This window comes from Sturnira hondurensis, unplaced genomic scaffold, assembly GCF_014824575.4.
Source record: "Sturnira hondurensis isolate 20B ecotype Veracruz unplaced genomic scaffold, ASM1482457v3 Scaffold0008196, whole genome shotgun sequence".
NCBI classification, from domain to species: Eukaryota; Metazoa; Chordata; class Mammalia; order Chiroptera; family Phyllostomidae; genus Sturnira; species Sturnira hondurensis.
This window is the reverse complement of record NW_028080827.1, coordinates 20,520,801-20,538,784: the sequence shown is the minus strand read 5'-3', so window position 1 is coordinate 20,538,784 and position 17,984 is coordinate 20,520,801. Positions and strand designations below refer to the sequence as shown.

General features: G+C 44.3%; 1 non-coding gene across 1 annotated transcript; it reads right to left on the bottom strand.

Annotated features, from left to right (window-relative positions):
* Positions 1–7,930: 7,930 nt before the first annotated feature.
* Positions 7,931–8,062, bottom strand: LOC118992659 (small nucleolar RNA SNORA41). The gene has a single exon (XR_005067678.1). It is a non-coding gene; the product is annotated as a small nucleolar RNA SNORA41 (small nucleolar RNA).
* Positions 8,063–17,984: the final 9,922 nt, after the last annotated feature.

The window sequence follows — 17,984 nt, the reverse complement described above, 5'->3', positions numbered from 1 at the left end:
ATAGTAATATTTACCCAATTGTCAATGATGTTGTGTGTATATTTATTTTTGTTGGCAATTTTTTTCCTTTTTTGGAAAGTATCTATGATTGCCCATTTTTCTACTAGTTTGTCTTTTTCTTAAGATTAACATCTTGATCTGGGTCTTCATTTTTTGTCAGTTATGTATGTTACAAATACCCCCTCCCAGTTCTTGTATTTAGCAAACTTGCTGGACTCTCTTATTAATGCCAATAATTTGTAGATTCTTTGGGGGGGTTGTTTATGTATATATTAGCTGCAAATGATGACAGTGCCGTTTCCTTCTTTTATCCACCTTGTCTTTGCCTTATTGAACGGAAGGTGAGATGACACACACCTTTGCCTTGCTCTGCTCCTAGAGGAACAATATTTTCAATGAGTCACCATTAAGAGTCATTGCTACTGTGGGCTTTTTAAAAATTTACCTTCTAACATTAGGAAGTTTCATTTTATTCCTGCTTTTACCATGAATAGATATTGAGTTTTATTGAATGCCTTTACTACATCTACTGAAAGAATTATATAAATTCCCCTTTTACCCATCAATTAAAGTTACAGGTTTTTAATGTTAAATCATCCTAAAATTCTTAGGATAAATCCAGCTTAGTCATGATGAAGTGCCTTTATTATACACTGTTGGGTTTGATTTGCTAGTATGTTGTTTATAATATCTCCACCTATTTTCGTAAGGGATTGTTATTTTCTTTCTCTTCAGTACTTGATTGACTGGACTTCAAGGTTGTACTAACCTCATATTATGAGGTGGGGAGTATTGCTTCTCTTGATATTATTCGCAGGAGTTTGTGTAAAATCAGAATAATTTGTTCTAAGAAAATCTGCTAGGAATTGCCTAAAAACCAGCTAGACTTGATTTTTTAAAGCCACCGATTCCATTTCTTTAACACTTGGAAACTCAACCTTTCTTGATACAGCTCTTTTCTAAAAGGTAACCCTTTCTAATAAATTTGTTAATCAATTGGTGTAATATTGTTTATGGTATGCTCATCTTATCTTTTTAATCTCTCCTATAATTCCAGCTTTCTTCTGGTCTTTGGTCCTATTATGGCTTATTTGTGCATGCTGCTACCCTCCCCAGCGCCCCCTTGAAAAGAATCTTGTCACCTGCCCAGGTAGCTCAGTTGGTTAGAGCATCATCCCAATGTGCCAAGGTTGTGGGTTCCATCCCCAGTCCAGCACATACAGGAATCAAACAGTGAATGCAATGAATACATAAATCAATGGAACAACAAATGGATGTCTCTCTCTCTCTCTCAGTCACTCTCTTTCTCTTTCTCTCTCCTGCCCCTCTCTAAAATCAATCAATAAATAAAATGTTTTTTAAAATGAATCCTGCCAAAGGCTTGTCTATTTATGTGGCCTTGATTTTTCGATCACCTCTGCATGTTTGTTTTCTGCTTCACTAATTTTTGCTCTTTATCTTTTTCCTTATATTTTATTTGGGTTTATTCCATTTTTTCTTTCCTTGTTTGTGTGAAATACAGCTTCTTAATTTTCAGCCTCTTTTCTAAGGTAAGCTTCTAAAACTAAAAATTCCCCTGTAATTACCATTTTTCTGCATCCACCAGTCTCGATATGCAGAATTTTTATCCCATATCCTAGAGTTGTTGCTATGAAACTTTCCATTTCTCTTATGATTTCTTACTTGACTCACCAATTATTTAGAAATGTACCTTCTAATTTCCAGATCTCAGGGTGTGTCATCTATCTTTCTGTCACAGACCTCTAATTCAACTGCATGGGTGGGGTCTATGACTGTAGATCATGAAGTGTGGCTTGTGGGAGTCAGAGTCTTTGAAATTCATTAAAACTGGCGTGATAGCCTTTATACAGTCAATTTTGGGAAATGTTCCAGATGTACTTGAAAAGATTGTCTGTCCCTTGGTTGTTCATTGTAGAATAATTTATTAGTATCCACTAAATTAAGCTGGTTAATTGTGTGATTCAGATCTTCCTTGACGCATCCATAATTCAGGGCATTGTATTGAAATCTTCCACTGTGTTAGTGGGTTAATTAATTTTTCTCCATAGTTTCATTCATTTTTATTTTACATACTTAAATGTTATTTTAGCACTTTAGAACAATTATGTCTTTATGATGAACTCCACCTTTTATCATTATAATGATAGAAGAGGTCCTCATAATACCTATCGCCTTATAGTCCTTTTTGTCTGATATCACCAGACAAAATATAGTTATACCAGCTTTCTTTTAATTAGTATTTCCTGGTACATCTTCCTAACCTCTTTACTTTCATCCTTCCTGTGTCCTTTTATTTTAGGTGTGTCTAGATTCTTAAAAATCTAGGTCTGAGCATCTGTCCTTTAATTGATCGTTTAGCCCATTGATACTTACTGTGATCACTAATATTTAGATTTCTACCATCTTATTTTTCATTTGTTCTCCTTTTCCAAACTTCTTTTTCTCCTTTTTTTTTCTAAATTGAGTTTCTGTTTTTGTCTTCTGATTCTATTTTCTCCTCTACCGGTGTAAAAGTTACACTTTGTCTATTTTTACTGACTTCCCTTGAAATTTTACCATGCACACTTAACAAAATCTAAAATGAATCAATACCTGAACTGTCTCAAAAGAGAATACGAAGAACTTAGAACAGCCTCACCTCTTCTATTGCCTATAAATTACTAGTATTGTCCAGTATCTGTTCCTGTCTTTTATCAACCCCACAAATTGTATACTTTTATCATCTTTGATTAGTCATTTTTTTCAGATAGTGCTTGGAATTATCCATATATTTACTGATTTCTCTGCTCGTCATTTCATTTTCAGGCCTTCCTTCTGGGATCTTTTGTTTTCTTCCCAGAGTATGTTTTCTAGAAGTCGTTTTAGTGAAGGTTTTTTAGTAATAAAATCTCTGTGTTTTTTTCTAAAAATATCCTTATTTCAACTTCCGGTCAAGATGGGAGCATAGGCAGACACTGCTCACCTCTTTGCACAGTCACATCAAAATTACAACTAAAATATAGAACAACCATCACTCAGAACTGTCAGAAATTGAGTTGAATGGAAGTCTGACAACTACAGATTAAAGAAACCCCATTCATCCAGACTGGTAAAAGGGGCACAGATGCAGAACAGGCTGGTCCGACCACACCCAAGTGTAGTGGATAAAAACTCAGGAGGGATATCTCAGGAGCAAGGAGTCCAGCTGCCACAGTAAGCCCCACAGCCCAGGGTTCCAGTGCCAGGAAGACAAGCTCCCACAGTTTCTGGCTGCAAAAACCAGCTGGGTTGGAGTCAGTGTAAGAAATTGCTGGAGCCCCAAACAGTTCCTCCACCTATTCAGACTCACTCCCTCTGAGCTCCGGCACTGGGGTAGCAGCTTGAAAGTCACCAATGGTATGCAGGGAGACACTGAAGTGTCTGGCATCAAAGTGAGCAGAAGCCATTGTCCCTTTTATAAACCTTCCCCACACAGAGCCACAGAGCCAGCAAGCTGATGCCACATCTGAAACTCCATCAACCTGGCTAACACTGTTTGACACACCCTGGAGATCCCCAGAGACTCTGTCCCACCTACCTTAAGGGCCCACCCAAGCTGCTTTTCCACATGAATGGCTGGTCTTGGCTAATGCTGCACAACTTCTTAAATCCCCTCAAACATGCAACACCTAGTTCAGTGAGCCCCAGGCCAGGCACTAGCAGCAGCCAGCCTAGATTCACAGCTTGGCTTCACCTGGGAATCTCCAAGTGCAGCACAAGTAGCAGCCATCTCAGACTACTATACAGCCCAGGAACAGTGGCCTCAGGCAAAACACAGGTGGGGGCTGACCTTGGCCTGCACCACCATGGAAACCCCAGGGCTATCCCACCTAGTAGACCACTTTGGAGCACCACCATGCTATTCCTGCACAGCTGATCCTCCACGGAGAGTGGTGGTTGGTGGTCAGTGGTCACAGCCAATCCTTGCAGCTGACTGGCCTGAGTAAATCCCTCCCACTTACCTGCCAACAGCAACCAAGCCTCAACTACAAGAGGAGAGTGTACTCAGCCCACACAAAGGGCACACATCAAGTACCCAACTTGGGTGATAGGGGAGGCTGGACCCTACAGGAGGCCTGCTACATTAAGCACACTACCAAGACACAGAGTCAAAGAAGCTCTACCTAATATATAGAAACAAACACAAGGAGAATGTCAAAACGAGAAGACAAAGACACATTGTGCAAATCAAAGAACAGATCAAAACTCCAGAAAAACAGCTAAACAAGCTAAGCAATCTATCATATGCAGAGTTCAAAACCCTGGTTATAAGGATGCTCAAGTGAGGACCTCGACAGCATAAAAAAGATCCTATCAATAATGAAAAAAACACTAAGTGAGATAAAGAACAATTTATAGGGAAACAACAGTAAAGCGGATGAAGCCAAGAATCAAATCAATGATTTGGAACATAAGGAAGCAAAAATCAACCAATCAGAACAACAAGAAGAAAAAAGAATCCAAAAAATTGAGGGTAGTATAGGAAGCCTCTGGGACAACTTCAAGTATTCCGACATTGGCTTCATAGGGGTGCCATAAGGAGAAGAGAAACAGCAAGAAATTGGAAATCTGTTTGGAAAAGTAATGAAAGAAAATTTCCCTAATTTGGTGAAGGAAATAAACATTCAAGTCCAGGAAGCACAGAGAATCCCAAACAAGATGGATATAAAAAGGCCGACTCCAAGACACATCAAAATTAAAATGCCAAAAGTTAAGGATAAAGAGAGAATCTTAAAAGCAGCAAGAGAAAAGCAGTTAGTTGCTTACAGGAGAGTTCCCATAAGACTGTCAGCTGACTTCTCAGGAGAGTTCCCATAAGACTGTCTAGCCTGTGTAGGCTAGAAGGGATTGGCAAGAAATATTCACAGTAATAAATAGCAGGGACCTACAGCCAAGATTGCTCTACCCAGCAAAGATATCATTTAGAATCAAAGGGCAGATAAAGAGCTTCCCAGACAAGAAAAAACTAAAGGAGTTCATCATCACCAAACCATTATTATATGAAATGTTAAAGAGACTTATTTAAGAGAAAGAAGATCAAAACTATGAACAGTAAAGAAGATCAAAACTATGAACAGTAAAATGGCAAAAATACATATCTATCAACAATTAAATCTAAAGACAAATTAAGCAAATAAGAAGAATAGAGACAGAATCATGGATACAGAGAGCGTTTTGATGGTTGCCAGATGGGAGGTGGGTGGGGAAAAATGAGTGAAGAGGTGAGGGGATTAAGAAGTACAAATAGACAGAGACTTCCGCCAAGATGGAGGCATAGATGGAAACACTGTGCCTTCTCCCACAACCAAGTTTGAATACAACAAAGGTTTGGAGAATAAAAACACAGCCAAAGAACAGAAAATCGAATTATACAGAAGTCCGACAACAAGGAACCATTCAACTGGGATGGTAAGAGGGGCGGAGCCAGCATCGGAGCAGGATTGGGCAGGAAAGATCCCCGACACAGGCACGCAGCCAGGATGCAGGGCAGACTGACCATGGTCGCACATTCTCGCACAGTGAGACGGACCGCGTGGGCCCCAGAGGGTGAACCCAGGGGCACATTCGCGTGCAGTGGGATGAAACACGTGGGCCCCAGTGACGGTGGCATCTGCAGCCGCAGCAGCGAGAGGCGGCAGACGAGACCACCGTTGCTCCTCTTTGACCCCACCCCCATGTACAGCGTCACAACCCAGCGACTGAGTTGCCCTGCTCTGGTGAACACCTAGGGCTCCGATCCTGATACATAACAGGCACGAACAGTCCAAAAGATGGCTCAAGAAGAACTCAAAGCCCCAGAGCCGATAACTCTAGGCGACCAAGAAATAGCCAACCTTTCAGATGCACAGTTCAAAATACTGGTGATCAGGATGCTCACAGAATTGGTTGATTTTAGTCGCAAATTAGAGGAACATATGAAGGCTAAACTAATTGAAATGAAGGGAAATGCACAGGAAACCAATAGTGATGGAAAGGAAATTGGGACTCAAATCAATGGAATGGACCAGAAGGAAGAAGGAAACATCCAACCAGAAAAGAATGAAGAAATGAGAATTCAAAGAAATGAGGAGAGGCTTAGGAACCTCCAGGACATCTTTAAACGTTCCAACATCCGAATTACAGGGGTACCAGAAGGGGAAAAGGAACAGCCATGAGTGGAAAACTTAGTTGAGCAAATAATAAAAGAGAACTTCCCCAGTCTGGCAAAGGAAATAGACTTCCAGGAAATCCAGGAAGCTCAGAGAGTGCCAAAGAAGTTGGACCCAAGAAGGAACACACCAAGGCACATCATCATTACATTAGCCAAGATTAAAATGATGGAGAGAATCCTAGAAGCAGCAAGNGGACATGAACAATGTGGGGAGAATTGCCTGGGGAAGTCGGGGCAGCTGGGTGAAGGCAGGCCAAGAGGGAAAAATCAGGACAACTGTAATAGCATAATCAATTTAAAAAATGAAAGCCCTGGCTGGTGTAGCTCAGTGGATTGAGTGCCAGCCTGAGAACAACAGGGTCGCTGGTTTGAGACCCAGTCAGGGCACATGCCTGAGTTGCGGGCCAGGTCCCCAGTGGGGGCTGTGCAAGAGGCAACTACACATGGCTGTTTCTCTCTCTTCCTCTCTCCCTTCCCCTCTGTCTAAAAATAAATAAACAAAATATTTTTTAAAAATAAAAAATAAATATCCCTATTTCACCTGTTTCTATTTTACACTCCACTTTTTAAAAAGATTTTATTTATTTACTTTTAGAGGGGGGAAGGGACGGAGAAAGAGAGGGAGAGAAGCATCAGTGTGTGGTTGTCTCTCATGCATGACGTGGCCCAAAACCCAGGCATATGTCCTGACTGGGAATCAAACTGGCAACCCTTTGGTTCACAGGTCGGTACTCAATACACTGAGCCACACCAGCCAGGCCTATTCTCATTTTTAAAAAACAGTTTTTCTGAGCACACAATTCTGGGTTAGCAGTTATTTTCTTTTAGTGCTTTCAAGATATTTTTCTGTCTTATAGATTCACTGTCACAGTCACCATCACCATCTAATTGTTGTTTCATTGTAAACATTTTTTCCTTTCTCTCTAGCTGCTTTTCAGATCTTTGCCTTGCCCTGGCCAGGTATGTCGGTTGGTTAGAGTGTCATCCCAATTCACCAAGATTGTGGGTTTCATCATTGGTCAGGGCATATACAAGAATCAACCAATAAATGCATAAATAAGTGGACAACAATAGATGTTTCTCTCTCTCTCTTTCCCCACGCCCCATCTCTCTAAAATCAATAGTTTAAAAAAGAAAAGTTCTTTGACTTCAGTGCTCCGTGGTTCTTCTGCAGTTTGTCCAGGTGTGGGTGTCTCTGATTTGACCTGTCTGATATATGTTGTGTTTTCTGTATCTATAGGATCACAGTCATGTCTTTCATCAGTTCTTAGTTATTCTTAGTTATTCTTAGCTTTTCAAATATTGCTTCTCCTTTATTCTCTCTTTTCTTCTCCTGGGATTCTGGTTGGGTGTTTCTTAGGTTTTCTCATTTTATACTCCCTTTTCTTTAACCCCTCATTCAAATTTTTCATTTCCTTGATTCTCTGCATTCTGGGTAACTTTTTCAAATCTGTCTTTCAGTCGCTAATTCATTGTTCAGCTACATTTAATCTGTTACTTAGCCTGTTTATTGAATTTTTAATCTCAACAAGTTGTTAAATTCTGCTTGCTTCCTTTTCAGATATATTTGGTCATGTGCAACAGCCTCTTTGCCTTGCCTATTTTTAACAACAGCTTTATTGAGATATAATTCACAAGGGATAATATTTACCCCTTGAAAGTGTACAGTTCATTGGATTTTAGTATAGTCATAGAACTTGTGAAACCAGTACCACTCTCCAATTCTTTTTTTTTTTTTTTCGGTGTCTGTCACACGTATGCCCACTTTCTGTTTTGCCTAGACAGAGGCGTTTAACTGCGTAACAATTCCTTCCCCACAGAGAAGAGCCGTAACTGCCACAGCAGAACAGCTGCAGGCCAGCAGCTGTGGAAACCACTCTCTGAAACATTCTAAACATTCCCATTACCCCCTAAAGAACCTCGTACCCATCCGCAGTCTCTACCAGCTTTCCTCTACATCTGTCCTCGAAAACCCACTGATCAATGTTCTGTCTTTACGGATTTGTCTGCACATGTCATATAAGTGGAATCCTGCAACACACAGCCTTTTGTAGATCCGGCCTTCTTTCATTTAGCATAAGGTTCATCTAAGATTCATCCGCGTTGTAGTAAATGTCGGTACTTTGTTCTTCCTCACGGCCAAATGAGAGCCCGCTGGGTAGCCACACCGCATTTTGTTTATCTGTTTACCGGTTGCAGAGCATTTTGATGGTTCTCACTTTTTGGATTTCATGAATGCCGCTGCTGTGAACGTTCATGTACAAGTGTAGCCATGTATCTTCATTCTCGTGGTTACGTACCTAGAATGGGAATTGCCGGGTCATGTGGTAACTCTACGTTTAACACTGAGAAACTGCCAGGCTGTTTTCCATAGAGCATGTACCATTTTACAATTTCACTGACGAGGTATAATAATCCCAATTTCTTTACATCTATCCAATCCTTGTTATCATTCTTGGTCCCTTGTTTGTGACCCCATGTTTTATTTCTTTAAACATTTCCTATCTTATATCCTATTTTTATCTTTTATCTTCATTTCCTGTAACTTCTGTCTGATAATTGCAATAACTAAAAACATCAGGAATCTAAATGTGTCATCATTTTGGTCTATTACATGGTGGCTTATTTTCTTCTGTGTTTGATGATATGTTTCAGTCAAAGTGTAAGGTAGTATTTTTGTTTTGTTCATTGCCATATCCCCATCATGCAGAACAGGAACTGATACATAATAGGTGCTCAACAAATGTCTGTTCAATAAACAAATGAGTCCTGAGCACCTAAGCAACAGAGGAAACTCTGAACATGTGCCTTTGCTTCTACCGGGAGCCAACATGTCTACCATCCTGGGCTTGTTAGCCTCTGTCTGTCAGGATCTCACTAAGAAAGTGGAAGCCAAACACTCTATGTATTCCAACCATCAGCTGCCCCTGGGTGAAGCTCTCCTGTGCCTCGGAAGGTTGCTTCTTGCCTTTCCAGGGACTAAGGGCAGGCAGTCAGGAGAAAGAGCTAAACAGGGAATGTTTAATATAAGGAATTATTAAGCTATGATAAAGAACTATAAGATATATGAAGAAATATAGAACTGGAAAACAGACTTTGAAGGGTGGCTCCCACCCCAAAGCTGGGGTTCAGACTTCACTGGAGAAGATGTGGTTATACCCCACTGGGTGGCAAAGAAGTTTTCAAGGTGGGTTGGAGCAGAGCCTGATGGAACCCCATGTGGCAGAGGATTCTGGGAAATGTAGTTTCTGCTTCTCTGTAATGCAAAGGAGACCTCAGAAATGGAAGGTATAGGGGTGAGCAGTGACACTACCTAATTCCTCAGACACCTGAGCTAAGGTAGAGTCTTGAGTCAGATCCTTACACTGGCTTGGCCCACAGGCAAGCTTCCTAGTAGCAGATGAAATGAGCATGGGCCTCAAAGCCATCCAACCTTACTTTTCCTTCCCAGTCAGGGCTTCCTACTCATCTCAGGTCCATGATTTTTTGTTTGATTTTAGTGGTGAGGGGCCTTGGAGATTTCCCCTACTTCCTGCAACCCAACAATACATTAAAAATGTTTTTCCCCAGGACCCAGTTGTTTTATATGGAGGGGGCCCTTCAGGGATTCTAGTCCATCACACTGCAAAAGCAGAAGATCCAGGCTACTTTTGAAAAGATTGATTCCAACATGAACACTCCTCTAAAATCAACGGAATAAGGGTAATGCTACTGCTCGCAACAGAAAAAAAAACTAAGAAACAACTGATTCAAACTTTTGGCTATATTACAGAGGTCTTTGAAGGTCTGATGAAAGCGAGGCATTCCATACAAACAGTACCCTTAGAATGTGTCACACACAATTTCAGGCGGTTCAAAGGCCCCCGGTGCTCATTTGCAGACCCCGTCCCTGGAGAGTCAGAGCCTGATCAAGGAGAAATAAGGTCACGTACAAAACCTCAGTCCAGCTTTTTATACAGAGGCCAAGGCCATCAGAATTTTTCTCTAGTGCTTTTCTGAACATAAATAGTCATTTCTGATTAAATGTTTATTTAACCACTCACCACTTCTAGCACCTTAGTTTTGTACTATATTAAAAACACAAGTGTTCCATTTTGCATGAACTATTTTGCAATGGAATTAAGGCTCCTTGTCTGCAATGCCTTCATGCCTGTTTCATAAAGATCAAGCAGAGTTTTACAAATAAATTATTATAAAGGTTTACATTTGTAACAACTTTGCTTACATGAGATTTTCACAACTTCATGTGTGTCAAGAACTTAATCAGGAACAAAGTCCTAACTCAATGTTCTTATGGGGAAAACACAGTTTTATGCAACGGCCAGTTTATTATCTGTTTTCAGGGATGCCCTGAGTGAAAAACTGGATTGTCTTATTTCATGCAAGTTAATATTGGCCCCTCAGCTCCCTGCCACGTTCCCCAGGGAAGGACTGGCAATGGCAGAAGCACCGGAAGTCCTTCCTGCCTCCACTCTGGCTTCTGCCAGGTAGTCTTGGGCACATCTCCAAGTCTTGGTTTACATCTCCAAGTTTCTGTGTAATCACCTGCCAAGGGGCAATGACAATATCCACCCAATGGTTGGGAAGGACTATACGGTTGCAGGAAATGTTGGGGTCATGGTGCAGCTCAATAAATGCTTACTGACTGGCCAGGCAACTGAGAATGGGCTCTGGTTTGCTGTCTAGCTAGGAAAAGGGACCCAGCTTTGTCTGCTGGGTCTGCTTATAATTATGACTTGCCCACTGTTCGATGGAGGATCCTGTAGCCAAACAAATAAATAGTTAATTTAAAGTCAACCAAGTAGGGCTTTTTGCTTTGTGTGGAAACTTAATTCCCAGGCAATCCATACATTATGTATAGACCGCCTTGACCTGAGCCCAGTGCAGGAAGATCACGGAAGCACGGGGGAAGATCGCAGGTGAGGTGGGGGTGGGCGACCCGGTTTAGAGCTCCCCTTTCACATTGCAGGGATAAGGAAACTCGGGGGCCATAGGAGTCATCAGTGTGGTATCAACGTGCTTATTTCTGCTGTAGTCCACAATCTTTCTTGATTCCTCCTGCAATGCAGCGCATCAGAAGTTTTCAAGATTAAAGATCACTTGAGCCCTGCCGGGTGGTTCAGTTGGTTGGAGCATCGTCTGGTACACTGAAAAGTCGCAGGTTTGATTCCTGGTCGAGGCATAGACAGGAGGCAACTGATCAATATTTCTTTCTCAACTGGGTATCTCTCTCTCTCTCTCTCTCCCCCTTCTTCTCTCTAAAATCAATAAATACATCCTCCTCCAGTGAGGATTAAAAATATATATATTTATCTCTTGACACAGTTCGGCTACTTTGGAAGACAGTCTGCAGTTTCTTACAAAGTTATGCGTATACTTACAATGACCTAGCAATCCCATTTACCTAAAACAGTATTTTCAACCAGTGTGCCCCAAGACTTTCTAAGCATTCTGTGCCTGCCCTGGCTGGTGTGGGTCAGTGGACTGAGTGCCAGCCTGCAGACCAAAGGGCTGCCGATTCGATTCCTGGGCAGGGCACTTTGCCCTGGGTTACAAACCAGGCCCCTAGTTGGGGGTGTGCGAGAAGCAACCAACCAATGTGTCTCTTACACATCAAAGTTTCTTTCCCTCTCCTTCTCCCTCCCTCCCCCTCTCTCTTTGAAAATAAATACAATCTTCTTAAAAAAATAAATAAGTAATAAAGCATGCAATCACTGGCTATTTCCTCAGGAGCACTGACCTCTTTTCCTTTAGATTGTCAAATAAAAAATGACAATGGCCAACATAACAATAGCTGTCTGGTGTGAATGAATCAAAATTATACCTACTTTTTGCCAGATTGTCAAAAAATACACTTTTCAGTGGGCCGCAGAACTTTAGTATTAATTTATGCATGCCACGAGATGAGAAAGGTTGAACATCGTGAACCTAAGAGGCATTTATTCACTGGAGAGAACTGAAACACAGGTCCACACCACAGACCACATGTGGACATTCCCAACAGCTTTCCCACAGCCACCCAGACTGGAAACAAAGCAAACGCCCTTCCCCTGGGGTGACACTGACCAACGAGGCACATCCAGGCCGCAGAATTCCATCAGTGATGAAAAGAACCCAACTCTTGGTACGTCCAACTCAGCAAATACATTTCAGAAGCATAATCTTAAGTGCAGATACACAGACAGAAGAAGCTAGATGACTCCACTCATGTGCAATGTAGAGAAAACAGAATGAAAAACACAGAAAAGGTAAAAACACAGAAAAGGTCAGGGGTCGCCCTGGCTGGTGTAGCTCAGTGGATTGAGCGCAGGCCTGTGAACCAAGCAAATGCCGTTCAATTTCCAGTCAGGGCACAGGCCTGGGTTGCAGGCCAGTTCCCAGTGGGGGGATGCACGAGAGGCAACCACACATTGATATTTCTCTCCCTCTCTCCTTCCCTTCCCCTCTAAAAATAAATATAAAAATCTTAAAAAAAGAGAGAGAGAAAAGGTCAGGGATCGTCAGGGCCTGGGGTGGCAGAAGCGACTGCAAAGGGCTCAAGGAAATTTTCTGAGGGGATGGAATTTTTCTGTGTCAGACTGCCTTACTGGCTATATGAGAATGTGCCTTTGTCAAAACTCACTGAACAATACTTTAAATTCAATAATGTCTATTATGTGCAAGTTGTATTTTAATAAAGCTGATTTTTACAAAAATGATGTGGCTTGAAGCACTCATGATTCTCAATAAAACCCGAGACCAGCCAAGTTTCCTTAAGTTTAACCTCAGACTCATTTTTCAGGCAGGTCAGTGGGTCTCAAAAGAGTTCCAAGCCTCTGGGGGGAAAGTTTGATTGGGGTTCTAACACGAGAACGTACATGCTGTTTTCTGCTTGGGCACCTACAGGTTCCAAGCCCAGGAAGGAATTCAGGATCACTCCTATGATGGGGAACAGGATATTAAACAACCTGGTGGGGGTAGAGGGAATCCGGGTGACCCCCATCCCTCAGATGACCCCACACTGGTGTTGAACTTCAAATCTTAGACACCTCCTCTGGATTAAGCATTGTCTTCCCAGAGCTTCCCACTGGGAAACATATTTCTTGCCACCAGGACAATGATCAGGAGCTGACAAACTCCTACCGCCTTCTAAGAGCCTCCCAATAACCTCGGAAGGGGGCTGTTGTGATTGTCCCCATTTTATAGGTAAAGAAACCAAGACTCATGCCCTGGCTGGTGTGGCTCAGTGGATTGAGTGCTGGCCTGTGAACCAAAGAGTAACTGGTTCATTTCCCGGTCAGGGCACATGCCTGGGTTATGGGCCACGTCCCCATTTTGGGGCATGCAAGGAATGGCCATGTATTAATGTCTCTCTCCCTCTTCCTCCTTCCCCCACTCTCTAAAAATAAATAAATAGAATATTTTTTTAAAAAAGAAAGAAACCAAGACTCAGAGTTGGGGTGGCTTTTCCAGGATTACAGGGATTACACAGCCCTGAATCAGCCTGGATGGGGCCAGATCCGGCCTGAAGCTCCCCTTCAAAGCCCTCGCATTAGGCGCCATGACTGCCCACTCCAGTGAAGGCCCCCTGCAGGGTTAGGCCCACCTCCAGGAAGAGCCTGGGTTTTCTAAAGACCAATGTCTGCGTCTCTGCAGCAGTCCAACGGTCGACTAAATGTCAAAGTCTAACCTCCCAGATTTCAGGGTGGACAATTCTTAAAACAGTTTTTAAAAGCAGATTATGTATTACTCTCTGCTTGCCATGGTTATGGGAGAACCTCCCCAGAGCCTTCATGGCCTGTCTGTTTGGGCTGTTTGGGCTGTTTGGGCCATGATTTGGAAGAGGGCAGGCCCCAGAGGCAGGCTGCCCAGGTTCACTTAATGGCTACACCATGGACAGGCTGTGTGGCCTTGGGTGGATGATCAGCCTCTCTGTGTCTGAGTTTCCTCATCTGTAAGCAAGGCAAAAGTCATTCCCCCTAGGGTTGTGAGTATTAAATGAGATAATCCACATAAAGCCTGGAGACCAGGGCACATAACACATAGCGACTATGCAGGAAATGTTAGTCGATTTAGAGTGAAAGGAAAGAAAAAGACCCTGAATTCCTTTCTGGGCTTTGAACCTATAAACTCCAGAAACAGAAAACCCCATGTGAATTCTGGTTTTAGAATCTTGCACCGCAGGCTCAGAAGCAAATCCTTAGGAATTAAGACCCATTGACCAGCCTGAAAAATGAGTCTAAGATCAGACTTAAGTAAATGTTGCCAGTGTTCACTTAAGTGACACTGATGTGACAGTAGAAGACTGGCAGGCCCTGGGATCCTCCCTCAGCTTCTGCCAGCTCTCAGCAGCAGATGGGAGGGAGCGGGGTAGCTGGGGGCAGCTCAGCTCTGGGCTGCAATGGGGGAGGCAGGCTTCTGGAGAAGGGTTGAGTTTATACCCACACATAGGAGACCGTGATCTCTCCCATGGAGGAGGGAGGGAAGAGCACAGAATCTCCTACCTCGGGCTTTTGTTCAAGTGTGCAAGCCCAAGTGAGTACGCAGTCCTCTCCGCCCTACCTTGTCCATCTGGTCAGACAGGGAGCAGCCTGAGTTGTACACCACCAGGCCTCCCTCATGGGCCCAGGTGAGCACCTGCCTGAAGCTGATCCAACCGGAATGCCCCCATGGGAACTCAGGCTCATTCTGCTTGATGCTTGGGTGGAAGAGAGACAAACTTGGAAGCTGTCATGCTCCCCACGATGCAGGAAAAGCTAATCTTCAGAGAGAAGGACGAAACACAAGCAGGTGGAGGGAGGTAACTTCCTGGGTCCTCTAACTCCCACTTGTTCTTGTCTGTACCCAAGGCCCAGCTGCGTCCTTGTGCTTAGATTCCGTAAGAGGCACCTGTGCCTTTATAACAGAGAATCCCATTTTGTCATCGATCTGTCCCCTAGTTGTTTCTGGCAGTCGCGACCACAAGAATCTTAGTGAAAGCAACGTGAGGCAAACTCCTCTTCTCCTTCCCCACAGTGTGACTTCTGGGCACCCTCCCAGCTTCCTAAACAGTGACTTCAGCCTGCAGAACGGTATCCTACAGGTGCATCAGCTAAAAGGGACAATCAGCGTCCATCTCCTCCTGTGTCCCCTCAATCTTCCCCCAGTACCCTGGGGGCTGTACTCCTGCAGCCTTCTAACCATGCATAACATGTATTTCCCACATGCAGGGGTCCCCATGTCAGGCATACCTGACCCTTCCTTGTCCATTTCCTCCTTGTCTGCCCTCTTGGGTCCCAATGTCTGAGTTCAGGGGTCAGTGTGTCATGCCTCCCAGCTGGTGGCCACAGTCTAACAGGGAACTTCAAAGCCAGAAGGTCCTCCCCGTTTCTTCAAAACAGGAAGATGTTTGGGGGGGGGATTTTTTTTTTAATTTCTTAAATTGACTTCATGGTAAGAGAACTGGAGTAGAAGCTAGAAGTCTGTACTCTGGTCCTAGCTTTGCTTCTAACTTGCATGTGACTTTGGCTTCAGTTTCTTCAACTGCAGAATGACAGAATTGGATGAGATCAGAGGCTTTCCAGGGAGCCCTGTGGAGGTCATCACCTTGGAAACCACTAGGGAAAAGAAGACACCACCCGGGCCCTGCTTCCCTGCACTTGGAGCAGCCCCACTGGTATCTGTTTCACACACTGAGCATCCCTGTCACATGCTGGCCTAGCCCGGGCTCCCTGAGGGCAGAGTCTGAGGCGGAAGCATCCGTGCTAACATTTTAGGAGGGTGTGCAGTGCTAGGAGAGCTGACGAGAGGAAAAAGGAGTGCGACAGAGGAGGACAAAGAGCACAGCAGTGCACTGCTGACCTGGCCACCGTGAGCAGCAGCAGATGCCAGATCTTGAGGAACCTTCTTTAACAAGGCTGCATGAAGTTTAGGGAAGTCCCTCCAAAAGAAGGAAGAGAAAAGAATGTATGTGCCAACCCGTCTCTTGTTGGTCAAAGGTTCACTCCATGGAGTGTCCGACACTCCTGCACTTCTGAGGCTAGAATTTCAGAGGGGGGCGGGGGTGCAACTGGCTTGTGCTGGAATGAAACAAGTGGTGAGGACCTGGGAGAGAGGTGTGGCTGAGAGGAGCTAAGGGGGTGCATTAAAAAGTATCGGGTACAGCTATCATTGAAAAAGAGTAAGAACATCTGCTAAAATAAAAGTTGAAACCACTGGGCTGGATCATCTGAAAGGGCCTTTCCAGCTAAAAAGTTCCTTGCTGCTGTTCACTGAAATGGCAGCTCAGAGAGCTGAGACCGTTTGCCCTTCTGGTGTGCAGGAACCATGTCCCCAGAGGGTTACAGGCAATATCCCTGAAAATGTGTACCCCTCCGCGTCCAGGGGTTGGGCCAACTTTGCTCTACCCCCCGCCCCGCCCCTTTCCCCTGAGAATCTCCATACAATCTGAGAGCTCATGCAGATGGTGTTTTTAAAGAGTTCGGATGGGCTGAGAGAGGACTCATATCCCACCAGGCTGGGGGCAGTTTCATCTTGTTCTTTCTGGAAAGCCTGGCTTCCCTCAGCCTGGACTCCTCTCCACTCAAGGGCCAGCTGCTGGCTCCAGACGGAACACAGATTTGTTGGTACTTAAGGGATTGGAGGATTAAATGGGTCAGAGAGGCCCCCTCCACCCAGCCTCATCCTCTAATGGCTGAAAGCCCATCCCTGGGTGTCACTAAGTCCATGATTCCATCATGGGTGCCTCACGTCCCTTCCTTAGCAGACCAGCAGGCTTTCAAAGCCAATAGCAAATGAGAAACTGGGGTCAGTGCAGGAAGCCTCAATCCTCCTTCTCACGTATATACACAGATCGATCTGCAGATGGAAGGTCTGATTCACCAAAATTAAACCTGGGATCCAAGCTGACACTGCCTGACCTTGGGCACACAACTTCAGCTCAGGAGATTGATTTTTCTCTGCTTCAAAATAGGGACATCACCAGCTCTGCTTATGACAGGTGGAGAGCAAACGAGAAAGGGTAAAAAGCTATAAAGCAAGCGCACCCTTCAGTGGAACACGAGAGGAGCAGCCACCCTAGGGAGGGGCCTGGACTGCACGCTGTGGGCACTGGGTGTGGCCTGTTGGCTGCTAGAGCCCAGTGTGAGGCCGATGGACAATGACTGGATGCAGGCACCATCCACAGCTGAGAGAGGGCATTTAGGCTCTGATGAAAGGAGAAGGAAAAATCCAATACAAGCATCCCAAGAGAAAACACAGGGAAGTGGAATGGAATAGGCATAGCTCGCACCCCTCACATCTCGGAGGAAACATCAGGTGTAGGAGGCCACTGTAACAATTCCACCAGGGCCGGGCTCTGTGCCGAGTGCTTCATGTGCATTGCTTCATTTCCTCGTTGCAACCCTGATGCAGTGCATGCCCCAGGCTTCTCCCCCTCACAGATGAGTACACTGAGGCTGGGAGGGGTTGAGCAATGCACCCCAGTGTCAGAGCTACTGAGGAATAGAACCGGGACTGAAACCCAGGCAGTCTGCCTCCCAGACTCTGGTCGGGCTTTGTCACTTGGTTCTCTTCTCACAGGCACACTGTCTCCCCAGGCATCCTCTGTGCTTCTGATTGTTACTATTCCCTTGACACTCAAGTCCCTGGGCCCAGCTCCCAGGTCTCACCCACGCTTCAGATCCATGGGCACCACAGCCTTCCTGCCCCACCTCAAGATTAATGCACCCAAGGATGAATTGTGGCCCCAAACCTGCTTCCCATTTTCCCATCCCGACATTCAAGTCACAGCTAGGACACTTTCCACGTGACTCAATGTCATCAACTCTCTCCCCAC